The sequence below is a fragment of the Aotus nancymaae genome, unplaced genomic scaffold, assembly GCF_030222135.1.
Source record: "Aotus nancymaae isolate 86718 unplaced genomic scaffold, 86718_ANA_hifiasm-v0.15.2.pri h1tg000006l, whole genome shotgun sequence".
NCBI lineage: Eukaryota > Metazoa > Chordata > Mammalia > Primates > Aotidae > Aotus > Aotus nancymaae.
Genome location: NW_026988417.1, coordinates 84,644,347 through 84,658,734, shown reverse-complemented (window position 1 = coordinate 84,658,734; position 14,388 = coordinate 84,644,347).

The following is a 14,388-nucleotide window of genomic DNA, read 5'->3' as shown; positions in this document are numbered from 1 at the left end:
AGAAGTTCTCCATGAGGGCTCAGCCCCTGCAGCATACCTCTATCTGGACAGCCTGGTGTTTCCATACATATTCTCAAATCCAGGCAGAGTTTCCTAAACCTCAATAATTGACTTCTGTGTATGCACAGGCCCAAGATCATGGGTAAGTCACCAAGGCTTGGGGCTACCACCATCTGAAGCAATGGCATGAACTGTATATTGACTTCTTTTAGCCATGACTGTGATACAGGGCACCAAGTCCTAAGATGGCACAATGCAGCAAGGCCCTCTACCTGGCTCACAAAACCATTTTTTCTTCGTAGGCTTCCTGGCTTGTGATGGGAGGGCTGCTGTGAAGACCTCTGTCATGCCCTGGAGACACTGTCCTTATTACCTTGCCAATTAATATTTGGCTTCTCATTACTTATGCAAATTTATGCAGCCAGCTTGAATTTCTTCTCAGAAAATGGGTTTTTTTTTTTTTACTATCTCATTGTCAGGCTGCAAATTTTCCTAACTTTTACTCCCTGCTTTTAGTTTAAACATAAGTTCGAATTCCAAACTATATCCCTGTGAATGAACAAAACTGAATGTGTATTTATTTATTTATTATATTTCAAATTCTGGTGTACATGTGCAGATTATGCAGGTTTGTTACATAGGTATACATGGGCTATGGTAGTGGTTTGCTGCATCCATTGCTCTGTCATCTACATTAGGTATTTCTCCTAATGCTATCCCTCCCCAATTCCCCTACCCCTGCTATACCTTCCCTAGCCCCCTCTCCCAGGCCCCAGTGTATGATGTTCCCCTCCCTGTGTCCGTGTATTCTCATTATTCACCACCCACTTATGAGTAAGAACATGCGGTGTTTGGTTTTCTGTTCTTGTGTCAGTTTGCTGAGAATGATGGTTTCCAGTTTCATCCATGTCCCTGCAAAGGACATGAACTCATCTTTTGTATGGCTGCATAGTATTCCATTAGACAAAGGGCTAGTATCCAGAATCTACAGAGAACTTAAACAAATTTACAAGAAGAAAAACAAACAACCACATCAAAAAGTCGGCAAAGGATATGAACAGACACTTCAAAAGAAGACATTTATGCAGCCAACAAACATATGAAAACTGAATGTTGTGACTTGGTAATTTATAAAGAAAGAGTTTTCATGACTGAGGTGGCCTCACAATCATGGCAAAAGGTGAAGGAGGGGCAAAGGCAAATCTTGCATGGAGGCAGGTAAGAGAGCATTTACAGGAGAAATACCCTTTATAAAACCATTTTTTTTTCCTACTAAACTTCCTGGCTTGTGATGTAAGGGGCTGCTATGAAAACCTCTAACATGTCTTGGAGACATTTTCTCCATTGTCTTGGCAATTAACATCTGGGTCCACATTACTTATGCAAATTTTAGATCTTGTGAGACTTCTTCACTATCATGAGAACAGAACAGGAAAAACCTGCCCCTGTGATTCAATTATCTCCCACCATGTCCCTCCCATGACATGTGGGGATTATGGGAGCTACAATTCCGTATAACATTTGGGTGGGGACACAGCCACTCAATATCAGGTCCATTGAAAAAAATTCTGATAAAAAAAGATTTAAATGAATTACAGAACATTCATACTGTATTAGTTTGTTCTCATGCTGCTAATAAATACATACCTGAGACTGGGTAATTTATAAAGAAAAAGAGGTTTAATGGGCTAACAGTTCCACATGGCTGGGGAGGTCTCATAATCATGGGCGAAGGTGAAAGGCATGTCTTGGCATGGCAGCAGGCAAGAAAGAGAATGAGAGCCAAGTGTAAGGGGTTTTCCCTTATAAAACCATCAGATCTTATGAGACTTATTCACTGCCACTATAATAGTATGGGGGAAACCACCCCTATCATGCAATTATCTCCCCCCAGGTCCCTCTCACAACACATGGGAATTACAGGAGCTACAATTCAAGGTGAGATTTGGGTGAGGACACAGCCTAATGATATTATGTATTATGTTAAATTGCAACCAGCATAAAATAATGAGGCAACTGTATGTGAACTAAGAGGGAAAATTTATAAAATATATTAACTAAGTAAATAAGTATGACACACAAAACTCTGAATAGAATACAAGATAAATAAACTTTAAAATATATTCCATTAAATATAATTTTCAAAAATATATAGAATAACTATTTTCAAAATCCCTATATACACAGATATTTATGAAAACTTAAAATACTTCTGGAAGAACACATAAGACATTGGTAGCATTGGCTGTTTCTGGGAAGAAGTCAGCATGGCATGGAGGGACCTGGACAGAGCCATCCCTGTCACCTGAGAGACACAGCCAGCTCATAACTAACCTATGGGGACAGAACCCAGAACTGAGGGGTTCCTGGGTCCTGCTGTTACTCCACATTGTGTGAAGCCAGTAAATACTAGGAGAATAGACGTGTATTTACGACCATTGGCATACTGGACACATAGCAGAAGGAGAAGAGCAGACAGCTAATCTGCAGGGGCAAAAAAATGATATGTAATGTTTGTGTATTACTAAAACTTGTCTCTCCTAAAACAATAACAATAAATTGTTTAAATTTTTAAATCCTGAGCATTCATTTATTTTACTTTAAAATTTGCCACAGGTTTGATATTTGCACACTAAATTTAGATGTGTAAAAAGTGAGTGACTTTATTTTCAGTAACTTAGGTAGCTCACTTCTGGTATCCTCACTTTGTCGTGGCTTTGGATTTGTGTTTGCATAGAGCAAAGTGGTAGGGAAACAGGTAACTTAAACTTTTAAGTTAATTTTAGTTGCTTCCAAAGGCATAAAAATTGTGCAATGGACTTTGGAGACTTGGTGGGGGAGAGTGGGAAGGTGATAAGGGATAAAAGGCTCCATATTGGGCACAGTGTACACTGCTCATGTGACAGGTGCACCAAAAATCTCAGAAATCACTACTAAAGAACTTAGTCATGTAACCAGAAACCACCTATACACCCAAAACTATTGAAATTGAAACAAATTAATAAATGCTAAAAAATAGAAAATCATGTAAATACTAATTAATAAAAAGCCCTAGATACCAGGGTTTTTCTTCCCTGCCTTAAAGTTTGACTTCTCCTCCCTCCTTCATGACTATGTCTAGGATAAAAAGTTTCTCATCCTTTTTTTTTCAGGGTGGTGAGGAATGGGAAGAAGGTTTGGGTAAGCCCCTTTATAGATCCATGGTCTGTTCTTGAGTTCTTGTTTCTCTTTGTTGGATTTAACTGGTATGGCTTCACTGGCCTTCACATTGTGCATGACATCCATGGATTTACTTGTTCTTTTGGGATCATAATTGCACCTGTAGGTGATGTTCAAGAGCTCTTCCTTAGCCTCTAGAATCTTTAGCAATGCTTTCCACTTGTCCAGGCCTCTTCCAGACTAGTTGTTCCTACAAGGTAAGCCTCACTGCCCCCCAACAGACATTGTGAATGCACTTCCCAAACACTATGTTGGATAGGGCATTATGCATACACAAGTTTTTTTTCTTATGTCCTAGAAAGCAGAATTCCTTAAATACAACAGGACAACTCTACGAATCCTGTTTCCTGAAGTTTGTCCCAACTGTGAGAAAATCCAGATTATCTGAATCTCATCTCCTGCCTTTCCTCTATTTTCTCTCTTCTTGAGCTATCTCCCTCAGATCAAGCGCACAGTACTTGAAAGGATTTCCTTCTTCTTATAGGCTGGGACTGTCTGTTACTCATATCCTTAACTTTCTCCTATGCTATGAATTTTTCTGTGAAAAACCTTTTAAACTTCATTCTAGACAGGAATTTGGCAAATGATAAAAATTATAAATCTCTTTTTAATTTATTTTAATTTAATTTAATTTTGATACAAGGTCTCTCTGTGTCGCCCAGGCTGAATGCAGTGACGCCATCACTTCCCACTGCTGCATAAACCTCCTGGACTCAAAGGATATTCTCCTCAGCTCCTCAAGTAGTTGTGACCACAGGAATGTGGTCATTTATTTTTTCATTCTTTATTTTGTAGAAATAGGGTCTTGCTATGTTACCTAGGTTGGTCACATACTCCTGGGATCAAGTGATTTCTCTGCCTCAGCCTCTTAAGGTGCTGGGATTACAGATGTGAGTCACTGCATCCAGCACCCTTGTGTTTATTAAAAAATAAATTTTCAACAATCTCAGTATTGAATTAATCAACAAATATATGAAAACCTAAAGATATGTTAGAATAATAACCAAAAATATTGACAGTTTTTGTTTTATATCTTGATGTCACTTGTATCCTGTTTTTTTTTTTTTTAAGTAAGAATACATGGTTGATTTTGTAAAGTAAAATCATAATAAAATTATTCATTTCTGATGCAAGGAATGTTTACAAATATAATTGAACATCCAGTTGAAAAATTTAAACAAGAGATTTTATTCTATAAATTGTTCTCTGTTGAATTTCCACAAAATTATATGCATGGAATCTCTGAACTAGGTTAAGTAATTGTTGAATTAATTTCTAATTGTAAGTTTGAGTAGAAGAAAAAATATGTCCATGCCATGCAATTTCATTAATGCTACTGGTCTCTCTATGTCATTCTACTTGTCCCTTTTAATGAGATGTGAATTTTCTGTTTGCGTTTTTATAATGAGCAAAGATACTTTACAAAATAAGCACTTGGTTTTGCTTCCTTATGCTTTGAATGTTCCCGAATTCCTTTAAAAAAAAAAAAAACTTGGAAAGGATGAGATATCTGTTAGATTTTGGAACTTGGTTATTGCAGAGACATGTATTTTGTGAGCCTTGTAGCAGAACTGTCTAGGAACTGATAGCCCAAGGTCAAGCTTCAGTCTTCTCTGGAAAGTAAACAATGAATCTGTTTGAAGTATTTTGTCAGGAAAACAATTGTTTCCAGCTGAAAGGACATGAGTATAGGATGTGTCCATTATAGTGCATATGTCAAAATTCATAAAAGATAGTGGCTTCTGTCTCTAACCTCAGCAGTCCAGCACTGATGGTTCAGGACATTTTGACTGGAGTTGATATCATAGTAAGTAGACTGTTTCTCTCCTTCTTTCCTCATGTAAAAAGATGGGGCAGTAAGAAATCTTTTTGCTCAATCTATTCTGAAGGAAGAAGCACTCCTCTAACATTTAATGAGACAGGACTCATCATCTAAAATTTAAATTTTCAATTTCACATTTCTCACAAAATGCCATCTCTTTTTCCCACTATCAAAGGAGTTCTAAAAGCATTAGAGATATTTTGTATGCTCAAAATCTGACACAGTTTACCCAGTGTAGATCCTCCATAATTATTCATTGAATTTGACTCAATTTGTTTACTCATTTTAACAAAATTAGATTATCCTGCTTATAAATTTCAAAAAGGATATTAAATATAGTGTTATCAAATGTAAACTAGGAAAAAAGAGAAAAGGAATAATTTCCTACATAGTTTTTTATTTATTCTAGTGTGTGAAACTAGAATAAGAAATATAGCAAGATTCTAAATTCTCTTGGAGCATATGACAAGAAATCAGAAAATGAATGGAAGAGGAATGCATACAATTGGAAAATAATCAGCAGGTAAGAGCCATCATTAAATATACAAATAAAGCAAAGTCTAAAAAGCAAAATAAACCTAGGTTACAAAATGTTTCTTGGTTCTTTCTATTTTTTAGTAAACAGATATCAATGCCATCAAGACCTTCTTCAATACATGGGCTTAGTTAACTGAGTAATTCTACAGACGGCAAATAACCTAAATATCATTTTCTTTCATTAAATTGCATATTACTTGGAACAAATAAATGCCATCCAAATTATTCACAAAGATTCATGAGCATAACATAGTAGGAATGAATTTATTTTGGGTAGATAAAGCATTACAGCTCATACACATTCACTTTTCAAATAGAGCACATGAACACACATGTACATAAAATATGGGCCTTTGATGTTTTCAGACTTGATAAATTGTCCATAAGCACACTAATTGGTGAATTTTAATCAATGCTTATAATTTAGGTCAATCAATGTTTCATGAATATTCACTAATTATTCATGAGAATTTACATGGATAATAACATTTTGAGAACTACATAGAGAAAATATTTTAGAACAGATGTAGTAATACTGCAGTTTTTTAAATCATGTCTCCATTTTACTTGCATTGTATTATTTATCTAAAAATATTAATTTCTTCTATGAACTGTTTTTTCATTTAACAATGTTACAGTAAAAATAACAAAAAAGCCTGCTTATCTTACTATGTATGCCATGCAATCAATAGGTTATTGCTTTATAACACTAGAGGTTATAAGAAATAGAAAAGATATGATGAGAAGACAAAGTAGAAAATGAGCCACATGAATTTTTAAAACAATCGGTAAAATAGTTGATTACTTGGGTTACAAGTTTCTGAATAATTATTTTCTTTCATTTACATAATATACTTTGGTCATATATATTTATATCTATAATATCAGTGGAAAATTTATATGTTGAAAATAAATTATTTGCTATTCAAAGGCAAACATTATTATTTTGGGGGTTATCTATAATATTGAAAGACCTGGTTTTTAAATTCATTAATATATCTTTCCCCTATAGCCATTTTAGTGACTATATGGGGTGATGGTGTTTTGATAATTGAATCTCAAATATATATGAAAGAATAGCTAGAAAAATGTGCAATTTTGTCTATAGAATTTTTCTGTTGAATAAGTATGTCAATGAGTTTCACAAAATTTGGAAAATGGAAGAATAATGGAGATGATAATTTGATGGCGGTCAAGCTACTCCAAGATTTCAGTTTCACCTTTTAAATAATCCACAGATTATCAGTTTATTACTTTTTTTTCCCAATATGGGCATGAGTTTCTAAATTTATTTCATGCTTGGCTACAAAGTGATAAATAAGTAAAAATTTGAAAATGAAGACATTATAAAAGTTGTAGGGAAAACTTTTATTTCAGTCCTTTGAAAAATGGCTTGATAATATTATGTTAAATACTTGAAACATATTCTCTGGGTGTGTATTTGTACAAAACCTACTTACATTATAGCTTATGTCTATTACCTCACTGTGTTTGACTTCTTCAGTTCTACCAGTACTCTTATTTTTTAAAAATTTAGCAATTAATAAATAATAATATTGTTACTGTCTACCAATAAAAACATATATTCATAGGCTATTTGATATTGATATAACACCTTTTTTGTAAAATATTATTTAAGCCTACAAATATTCAGTCAAATCCCCACATTTAATTGTGTGCTTATCATTAAATATGTTCTTATTTTTTTCTTTGCCATTAGAAAAATCTGATGAATTTATCACATAAAGTAATTTTAAAAGTGAAGTGAATTCCTGTCAATAAACCACATTCAAATTTTTCTGTGAATAGATAATTCCCCTCCTCTCAGACTCAGGAAGAAGTAGTGAAAACTGTGATGGATGGAAAATGTTCTAATAATTATATGTTATCTGACTAATAAAAATGAAATTGATTATTTTTCTCTGCCAAATTCTATTTTTCAGAAGCATTAAATATGAAATGAAATTGTCAGACATAAAAGTAGAAGGAAGATTTTTAAATTTCTTACAAATTTCAGTAAAATCAGGACACTTTATTGGGTAAAGGAATACAGAAGTGCATATAAACACTTGATCTGAATATGAAGCATCAGTAGTGTATACATTTATTTTATTAAATTGACCATTGAATACATTATTCAAAATTTCCTCCTCACTTCCATAATTCTGGGCAAAAAACTATAAATGGAGTTCTAATATATTTTCTTACCAAAAGATTTTCCCTGGACTCCATTATTAAAAATATTTGTTAGTAAATATTTGCTTTGGACCTTTGAAAATAGGCCCAATGAATGAAAGATTTTTATGACTGACCACACAAACTGAATTCATTAGTTTTCTTTAGCTGCATTAGTAAAACACTTTTAATTCCAGTTTCTTAAAACAAACATTATTTGTTATTTTCCATGTTTCTCTGTGTTGAGTACACAGTTCTGCTGATGTAAGCCAGGCTCTTCTGATCTCAACAGAGCTTGCTTATGCATTTGCAGTCAGCTGCCAAGTAATCTGCAGCTGGTTTATCTAGGATGGCCTCATTCTTACATCTGGCAATTGGGGGTACATATTATTTGGAATGATGGGAGTGATATGATCATTGTTTTTCATCAGGCAACAGCTACCCTGGGGGAAAATATTTCAGTGGCACCAACAAGGGATGAATGTCAATGCATAAGCACTTTTTAAGCCTCTGCTTTTGTCACATTTACTACTTTCCAGTTACCAAAGCAAGCCGCATGGAATCTATGCTCAGAATCGGTATGGAGGGTAAATCTGTGAGGGCATAGATATAGCAGGAACTGGCTAAATTGTAGCAATCTATAAGAAATTTTATGCCTTTAAGTAATTTTGACTTCTCCCACAAAGATGTATAATATCACATTTTTTTCCTTTTTTTTTTTTTTTTCAAATGACTAGACTGGTATAAAAAGTAAAGCTGAACGAGGTCTTGATTTGACTACAGAGATAATGAAACTAATAATAAAAAATGAAGCCAATGTTACTGGGTATTGTCCAGGGCTAGTATACAAACTGATGTTTTCCTTCAAAAATTGTCTTCATCTACATTTTGGTCTCAGTGTAAACATTTATAAACTATTAAGTGCCTGAGTGATTTGAAGTACAAACTGATCCAAAATATCAAGGCCAACAGGCAAGGAAATACCAGCCAGCTGATGAGACATGATATGTGGTTAGAGCTAAGCTATGATTTCTGAAAATCCTGCAAACAATAAAAAAAAATAGTCTCAGAATGAAATGGAGCATGTATCCAGATGACAATTAGACAATTAATAATGTCATAAATACTTTTTATATTAGGAAAAGGCTTGCCCCAGCCCAACACCACTACTGTTTTCAATAAACAGTAAATCTGAGAATGGTAAATCATAGACCAAATAACGCAACAACTCTTTTATATTTAAATATTCAGACTTTTTCAATTTACTGAAGTTATTTAAATGCTTCATGCATCATTTGTATAATGGAGATATTAATAGTGTCAGGATAATTGCAAAAAATATGTAATGAATATTTTATGACATTTTAAAACTGGAAAATACCACATACCTTCTGTTCCACTGCAATTGGATTGGTGCATTCTTAAGCAACTATCCATTATCAAATAATATTATAATACAGTTGTTTTAGTAGAAAAAGAATGTATAGGCATTCTAGAGATTTTTTTCACCCATTGCTTTAGTAAAGAATGAATAAAACCTATCCACATAATATACCTATGTAGCAAGGTACGACATTTTATTCAACCTAGAATCAGATTTCCAGAAGATTCTCCTTCCAAATTGAATAACAATGAAAGTTTTTAGTATAATTAAGTTGCATTCCATAATTAGTTGATAATATCATAGCTCAATTTGCATTATGAAGCTATATACATAATCAAAAATACAAATTTAGAAGCAACCTTTTGAAATGTTTGTTTTTATTACATACCACTAAGCAAATTTCTGGTGTACAGAACCAGAGAATACAAAATAATCTGTACATCAAATTCCTACAATATACAATTTACCCATGTAATAAACCTGCACACATACCTCCTGGACTTAAAACTTGGAAAGGAAAAACAAATTCAAGTAATTGTTCCCAAATATATTCCACAGAACATTATGAGAGTACCCATTTTTGTGTATCTACAGAAAAACATTATATAGATGAAATTTTGTGGTGAACCAAACCTTTAGTTTGTCATACCTCTGGTTAAAAAACTAAAATGCCTCTAATGGAAATTAGTCAGACTATTGGACTTAACTCTTTGTTCTTGTTTTCTCTCTGGAGCTGGCCTAAAAGTCCCTGATGATTAATATCTTCAGATTTTTAATTCACATTTTGCCTATTTTTTCCTAGCTGTCCCTGCAATTAGGTTTGTCTGCAACAAGTTTCCTTATCATTCTTGGCAGCAAAAACTCTTATACTCTATTTATACAATAGGAAAAGCATTTAATATTTTAGCCAGACCACATTCTTAGTTACCACTAATTCCACTATTGCAAACTTATGTCTAATATCCATGAATGTAATTAAGCCACTGCATCATCTCAGGTCCTACTTGTAGCAGACACCAGCAAAAGACTGCAATAAATTATTTGGGAATATTACTGTGCAGGTTAGAACAGAACTAGGTAGGAAGAGACACACACAGCAGTGCTGGTCTGACATTTGTTAAAGAAGAGAAGGTAGGAACATTGAATAAGAAGTGTCTCAGACTGCAGTGCAGTTCTGGGAATGTCTCAGCCAGAACAATAGGCAGTCCGGGGATGTAGATGACTTATCACAGTAGTCTCAAGATGGGTAGGGAAGGGTCAGCTCTCAGAAGCCCACCATGCTCAGTCACTAGCTGAAAGCTGTTCAGGGAAGAACAGCATGGCCTTGGCATGAGCACTGCAGCAAATCCAGAGGCAGAGGAGGTGGAGGCTGTCAGCTCACTACAATCCTCACAGCAAGTCTCCTCACAGAAGGAAGATCTGAGCAGTGCACTCCTGTGCATGCCACAACACCTAATTTTACCAGTTTTCCTTTGTTATACTTTATTTCTCTGTTATATCAGTTTTCTCCTCTAAATAGGTAAAATTAAATCCAGATTTTTAAGATTTATTTAACTATCAAAAGACAGACATAAATGTCTTATGAAACACTTAGTGGTGTATGCAAATATTAATTACTATGTCACTCCTAAGATATAGTTTCTTACCACAAACATTTATTCCTTTAATAGACAACAAATAGATAATAAATTTGAATTTTAGAAAGGTAAAATCTATCTTAATGCATTGATGACATATATCTTAGGATATTTCTATTAGAAAAAAAAGTTCTAAAAGATATATATATATATATATATATATATATATATTCTACCTAAGTCCAAACTTAGAATTTTGCGCTGCTTTCTGTGTACGCTCTGTTCAAAATAATTTGTGGGCTGGGCACAGTGGCTCACACCTGTAATCCCAGTACTTTGGGAGGCTGAGGCAGGTGGATCACCTGAGATCAGGAGTTCGAGACCAGCCTGGCCAACATGGTGAAACACTGTCTCTACTAAAAATACAAAAAATGAGCTGAGCATGGTGGTGCACACTTGTAGTTCCAGCTACTAGGGAGACTGAGACATGAGAATTGCTTGAACTCAGGAAGTGGAAATTGCAGTGAGCTGAGATTACGCCACTGCACTCCAGCCTGGGCAACAGAATGAGACTCTATCACTAAATAAATAAATAAATAAATAAAATAATTTATGATTTTTAGTGGCCAGCAAGCAATCTAGCAACTTTAAACCATAAATTTTTAATCAGTTTTAAATTTCTAAGAAGAAATGTGCATATAAAATGGTATCAATAACCATAATTCCTGTTGTAATAAAAATTATCATCAACAGAATTTATAGAGTACCAAATCCCTTGTGAGTATATAGTACACTATTTACAATAAGAAAATATGTAGACAAAATATGGAGGCAGGGCTTTTTTCTTTATTTTTAAATTTTAAAGTATTTAATTGACAAAGATGGACTTTGTTCAAGGTGTACAACGTGTGTGTGTGTGTGTGTGTGTATATATATACATACACACACACACTATTTTGCTAATATCACTTGGTTATCATTAACATTGATAACCACATTGTGGTAATGATAACTGCAATGATATTAGTTAACACACCCATCACCACCCATGTGTCAGCAGTGGTTTGAGAGCAGTTCTGCTCACAGAGACCTGGGGAGATATGTCTGCCTGTGCCCTTGAGTCAGGCTTAAGACCTTGGTTGCAGGATCTACTTTAGAAAGCCATATGTAAGTTTTCTGTCAGGGTGAAACTTTATTTTTGAAGACATTTACATTTTATGAAACTTAAGAAATAACCTATAATATTAGCAAATGACAGAAAGTGATTTGCATTTTTCCCATTTTTGCAATTTTATATCCCAATAAGAATCTATCATCATCAATTTCTCCCTGACTCACCAGCTTGTGATGCCATATTCTTTGTATAAAGAAAGATATATTCAATGAGAGAATAACTTTGTATTAAAATCAATTTGATTTTAACTGGCATGGAGTGAATTTTAGGCGAGGGGGAGAAAAGTTACAGAAATACAACTAATATGCATTATCACATACTAATTAAAATATATATTGTTTCAAAGTTTGGTTTTTTGTAAAGATACAAATAACCAGAACATGAGGACACATATTTTGAAATATATTTTGTTTCTTTTTGTAGCATATAAGTAAGTCAAACTAAACAACCCCAAAGTCCTTTGTATAGTTCATATGCTAAGTTATTACTCCTGTGTAATGCCCAGATTACACTTAGAAATATACATTTATGATTATTTCAAAGGCTTTAGAGAAGTCAATAAGCACAAGTGTGAAATTCTTTTCTCATTTGTAGATTTAGAATAATGTTTGATTTTTTGTGTTTTTATTATAGCTCTAATTACTAAATTTTGATAATACACTTGAAAACTTAAGTGGTTTAACACAGCACTAAATGAAAGGGGACTATTGAAAATAATACAATGCCCAGCACTTTGGGAGGCTGAGGTGGGAGGATCATTTGAGGTCACGAGTTCAAGACCAGCCTAACCAACATGATGAAACCCCATCTCTAATAAAAATAAAAAAATTAAAAATTACAAAAATTAATCAGACAGGGTGGTGCATGCCTATAGTCCCAGCTACCCGGGAGGCTGAAGCAGAAGAATTGCTTGAACCCAGGAGACAGAGGTTGCAGGGAGCTGAGATCATTCCACTGCATTCCTGTCTGGGAGACAGAGTGAGATTCCATTTCAAAATAATAATAATAATGGTAATGCAATGATCTAATGTTAATATTATAATGTTACTTACAAAAGCATCTATATTAGTTATCTTCTCTTTTTTGTCTACTCTAAGCATTCTGTTACCATTTGAATAAAACTTTTGCCCGTGATGCTCATGAGCACTTGACGTCATAAGCTCTCCTTCTGAGTTCCATCTTGATACTAAACCAAATTTTTCACCTTCAATCACAAGTAGTGTACTAGTTACCTCATTACTCTAGTGGATAGGTATCAGTTTAACCGTGTGCATATTTACTATAGCAAAAGAAAAACAACTTGACACACTGATTAAGAGTTAATTCCAGGTTATGATATTCAGCTATGCTTCACTAACTTTGAATATTATATCTTGGCATCATGTAGCCTTCATAGAATCAATCTTTCAAGTGATATGACAAAAATTACTGTAGGGGGCACATGGCAACATATTCAAGCTTATGCACAAGGCATTTGAGATCCGAGCATGGCAGAATACTGAGGCACTGTGCATGTTATTTGTGCATGGGAATGAAACTCTTTGACCTTGAAAACAGGACAGGGAGTGTGGTGTGATAAGGAACGCTGAAAACAGCCTCCTGATAATGTAGTTTGAGTGTGTACAAGGTCACAGGTACCTCAGCAACCCACCTCAGTTGACCATCTAGTGGATATTTGTAGTTAATGCAAGCCCTTTCAATAAACACTTGATGGACGGTTGCCGGGGAGGACTCTCTCGGAAGAGCTACCCCCAGCCTCGCCCAGCTGAACTGAATACTTCATTCTTGGCGTTCACTGCAAGCTGTAAGCTCTGCCACTGGTGACCCCTACGTGATCGTCTTGAATTTACAAGTGAAGGAGGAGAGCTTATCAATTTTCAGGGAATCTCGGTAAGGAACAGTCCTGACTCTCATCAGGAGGATGAGGCACACGCGTAAAATATCAGGGGCTAGGTTATATGGGTCATAAAATGACCAAAGAGCAGAAAGTATTTTTTAAAACTTTGCAACAGCTACTTAAGACTATCCAGTGCACTGTGGAGCCTGGAGATCTACACAAGATTATGCTCTTAATTCAGCAGGAATGTCCTTGGTTTCCTGATCAAAGAACCTTAGATTTAGAGTTATGGGAGCAGGTAGGTTGCTGCCTCAAAAGATAATATGAGCAAGGTCATTTTACTAATGTCATTATTTTGACCACCTGGGCGCTGGCACGCTCTGCTTTGTATCCTCTTTATCTGCCAGATTGTGGTGAGTCAAACCACCCATCTTCTCCACCTGAAGGGAATTCAGGAGATTTAAAGGAGAAGAAAAAAACAGGAGCCAGATCAACAGGGAGGGACTCCTGTCCCCACTTCATTCCTTTCTATGGGGAATAAGGAAGAGATTTTTTCTAGTGAGGATAATGACAGACGGGAGCCTTTTCCTCCCCCTACAGAAAAGCCATTTTCCTCTTTTCCTCCACCCTTAAAGAGAACCTGCATCTGTAGGCCCTATTCAG